The sequence below is a fragment of the Schistosoma mansoni genome, chromosome 2, assembly GCF_000237925.1.
Source record: "Schistosoma mansoni strain Puerto Rico chromosome 2, complete genome".
Taxonomy (NCBI): domain Eukaryota; kingdom Metazoa; phylum Platyhelminthes; class Trematoda; order Strigeidida; family Schistosomatidae; genus Schistosoma; species Schistosoma mansoni.
The window spans coordinates 1206755-1211764 of record NC_031496.1 but is presented as its reverse complement, the minus strand read 5'-3'; positions in this window follow the sequence as shown (position 1 = coordinate 1211764).

Below are 5010 nucleotides of genomic sequence, written 5' to 3'. Positions count from 1 at the left end.
TCCTATTCAGTAAGATTTGGGATGAAGAACAGGTACCAACAGGCTGGAAAAAAGGACTTCTGATCAAAATACCAAAGAAAGGCGATCTGAGCAAGTGCGACAACTACAGGGGCATCACTCTTCTCTCAATACCAGGAAAAGTCTTCAACAGAGTATTGTTAAACAGGATGAAGGATTCCGTGGACGCTCAACTTCGAGATCAACAAGCTGGATTTCGTAAGGATAGATCGTGCACAGATCAAATCGCAACTCTACGTATCATTGTGGAACAATCAATCGAATGGGATTCATCACTCTACATCAACTTCATCGACTACGAGAAGGTATTTGATAGCGTGGACAGGACGACACTATGGAGGCTTCTTCGACACTACGGCGTGCCTGAGAAGATAGTCAATATCATACGGAACTCCTATGATGGACTAAACTGCCAAATCGTCCACGGAGGACAACTCACCGACTCGTTTGAAGTAAAGACCGGTGTTAGGCAAGGTTGCTTACTCTCACCGTTTCTCTTTCTCCTGGTCATCGACTGGATCATGAAGACGTCAACATCTGGAGGAATGCACGGGATACAGTGGACAGGCAGGATGCAGCTTGACGATTTAGACTTCGCGGATGATCTGGCTCTTCTATCACAAACGCAACAACAAATGCAGGAGAAAACGACCAGTGTAGCAGCAGCCTCAGCAGCAGTAGGTCTCAATATAAACAAAGGGAAAAGCAAGACTCTCCGATACAACACAATATGCACCAATCAAATTACACTTGACGGAGAAGCTTTGGAGGCTGTGGAAACCTTTACATATCTGGGCAGCATCATTGATGAACACGGTGGATCAGATGCAGATGTGAGGGCGAGGATCGGCAAAGCAAGAGCAGCATACCTACAACTGAAAAACGTCTGGAGCTCAAAACAATTGTCAACCAACACCAAGGTTAGAATTTTCAATACAAATGTCAAGACAGTTCTATTGTATGGGGCGGAGACGTGGAGAACTACGAAAGCCATTATCCAGAAGATACATGTGTTTATTAACAGTTGTCTACGCAAGATACTTCGGATCAGATGGCCAGACACTATCAGCAACAAGTTACTGTGGGAGACAACAAACCAGATTCCAGAGGAGGAAGAAATCAGGAAGAAGCTCTGCAAGTGGATTGGGCACACTTTGAGGAAATCACCCGATTGCGTCACAAGACAAGCCCTCACACGGAATCCTGAAGGTCAAAGGAGAAGAGGAAGACCAAAGAACACATTACGCCGAGAAATAGAGACAGACATGAGAAGAATGAACAAGAACTGGATAGAACTAGAAAAGAAGGCCCAGGACAGAGTGGGTTGGAGAATGCTGGTCGGCGGCCTATGTTCCATTGGGAGTAACAGGCGAAAGTAAGTAAGTAATCATCGCTTGAGATTTTTGCCCCCAGATGCCCTGGTTTGGCCGAGAGTCTGCTCTCCCTTTTGAAATGCTCTCACATGGCGACGCGTATATAGCTTCTGCCAGGGAAGTCCTACTCACTTCACTCTCGTGGTATTACTGTTGTTTACGAAATTGTGAGGATCGAAAGCGAATATCAGGCGCTTTAACTGGGTTGGTGGACACGTACGGTTCACCTAGGGGAGATTTGTTTAGCGCATATGTATCTGGTGCCTCTTCGTACCAATATTTATGTGCTTAAATAAATAAATATCTTATTCAGATCTTATTTTCGTGTGAATCTGGCTTTGATCACTAATTAGTGATCAATCGATCTGAAATTCATCTATAGTTGTGATGAAAAACTGCAGAAAGTACACAAACAGTGTGATGTCACTAATCTAAGTATGATGATATCGAAGTATCTTGTTTAAAGACTACTTACCTATCACAGTACGCGTAAACAAGTTTGGGAGAAAGCTAGGAGCCTCCAAACTAAGATGTAGAACCAGTCAATGAGGTCACTGATTGTTAAACTAGGCTGTGTTAACAGGAGAAGACCACCAAGTTAGGGTCCGCACCATTATGGTGGCCAATAACTGGTATTATGTGACATGACATCTGTTTAAACGACACAGATATGTTCACTCTTTGTTTTCCCTTAGATTTTGAACTTGAAATATTTATTTTATCACATAAACATCAGTACAAGGAGCTACCAAACACATATGCGCCACACAACAACAATGAGGTTGTGAAGAGATGGATAATGTCAAGTGCGTATAATAAAAAAGAACAACTAAGAGGAACTAGTGTTTGAGAGTGAAATAATAGTAATAATAGGGAAACAGTTCAGTTAGTGAAAATTCAACCCAAAGGAATTCTCTCATTTAAAGAAGCTACGTTTATTTATATGAAGAAAATAGAAAAAAATTACAGTAGGATCTTCACTGGGTTCTATTTTGAACCATGTCTGATAACGTCTCTAGCCACTGTGTCGCACCATCTCTAGGACCCTAACCAGGGAGTCGTGAAGGGTCGAGAGAAGCTAGTTCTGAGAAGCTTTCTTTCATACCGCGACAAAGTGTCATACAATGACCACCTCTCCGTTTTTTCTAACCGGTTCCATCGTCGGCAAATAATGCACGACGTGGAATTCTCTGAGAAGACATTCGCAGAATATGTCCAAGCCACCGAGATCGATGTTTCAAGACAGTGACATCAACTGAATCAATACATCCTCGACTAGAACGAAATACAGCCTGCTCTTCGTGAGTCAGTCTTTCTTGTGTTTTGAACAATCCAAGAAGTATGACGACAGCCAATAGTTTGGACACAATCGGAAATAGACTTATTTCCCGATATTTGTTGCATAGATGACATGAATAATTTTTAAGGTTAGGAACAACTGTCGACTCACTCTACGATGTTGAAATACTCCCTAGTTGCCAGACCTTTGTAAATAGTTCAATCAGTTGCATAAGCAGAAGGTCACCGCCATCTCTATAAAGGGCCTGGGGTTAGTCATCTGGGTAAGGTGATTCATAGCACCACAAGAGTTGAAGTTCCTTGCAGACTTCCACCTTATTAGCTGGATCAGTCGTTACCTTTTTATTCCAGGAGTTCATTGTTTTTTCTGGAATCATTCTGTTAATGCCTAATTTTTTCCACCATAACTATGATTATTGTTACTTCTACTACTCTGTCATTTCTCTTGATAATTCCATATCATTCAACAGATATGGTATTACAACTTAAATCAGTATTCATATATACCAGGTCCCACCAGCACTCTCCATCCAACTCTTTCCTGAGCAATCCTTTCCAGTTACTATCTATCCTTTTCATATCTTCTGCTATTTCCCAGCGTAATGTGTACTTTGGCCTTCCTATTTTCTGCTTGCCTTCAGGATTCTAAGTTAAGGCTTACCTCGTGATGCAGTTTGGTGATTTCCTCAATGTAAATCGTATCAGCTTTATCTTATTTGACTGTTATTCAAATTAGTTCAAATAGTACTGGATTTGACTAAATTCATAACTCATAAGGATTAGTTGAATTAATGAGTCAGGTATCTACCCCCAACAATGAATAAATGGTTGCTCAGCCATTCATGGATCGATGGAAGTTAGATATTAACATGGTTGGATGCTGACTCAGTGTTCCAGAGGTTAAGCGTTCATGGACGAGGCCGAAGTTCCTAGATTCAAGTCCCACGTGCAGGGTCGTAGATACGCAGTACTGATGAGTCCTATACAGGGACGAAACGGCTGTTCAGTGCTTCCAGGTTTTCAATAGTGGTCCATCTTACATCGATTGTTAAAATTACTAAGATCTCCACAAATTCCATACTGATCATAAGGAATACATGAAATTCATATGCAAGAGGAAATGCCATTCTAAATCATACATTATCTAAAGTCAAATGAAATTTCTTCGAACTTCTTAGCCTTCTGTCGTCAGACATTTCAATCTCCATCGATAATACATACTACTTATATCTATCGTCATCAGTAGTATACACTACACTATCAATCAATTAGTCAGTTTATAGATTGTTGTAATTTGTTCAGTGTTGGGACCTTAGTTATGAACCTGATTTTTATCGACAAAGTTAATCAGAAAGATTCAGTCGTTTGTAATTAGTCAATATTAAGACGGTGGAAAAGATTTGTAGTTCAGGAAGTGAACAAAGTATTAACCCTCTTTGTCTTCATTAGTTAGCTAGGAAATTATATAGGATATCTTCACAATTATGTCAGTCACATGTAGAGAAATGTAAACGGTGATCCGATGAAGAGAATATTAAGATCTTGAACTTAAGTCTTATGTAATAATGATCAATCGACTTGATAAAAATAGTGTGACTTGTTGACAATTACCCACATATTTGAGTGACTGACTCAAGGTGACAATGAAAAAAACAAACATCAAAAGACAAAATACCAGTGGAATGGAAGTCTACCAATGAGACAGAAACGACATGTTGACAATTTAACATGGTTAGAATTCATTTAAAATGTAAATTATTATTAGATTTTGTAGGCACCCAAATGCTCTGGTACGGCTGACAGTGGGGAGAATCAGCTTTTCACATTGACACATGCATACAACCACTGATAGGGACATCCTACTCACTAGATTCTCGTGGCGGGGGTGTTGTTTACAAAATCGATAGGATGAAAAGCGAATGTCCGGAGATTTAACCGGGCTAGTGGACACGGAGGATCCACCTAGGGGAGTTGGAAAACCTTGATTCTAAAACGTTGGTGAACATGGATTTAAAGATCCTGAAGGAACAAATGGTGTATAAATCAATTATTGGTTACCGGCTACCATGAGACTACATCTCTTAAAGTTAATCCATTGCCTTGTGTATCAGACCTTTAGGTCGAAGACTACAGGTGTAGATCCCTAAGAAAAATAACTGCTTTGGTTCTGAGTACCTGGACAGCATTAGAGCCCTCACACATACAAATGAAATTAAAGTAACAGAAGAAATGTTTCTATGTGTATACAGATTTAATGAACAAAAATACATGATAGAAGGGGTTTTGTGGAGATTTAGTATTTATCATAGTTGAAAGCGTG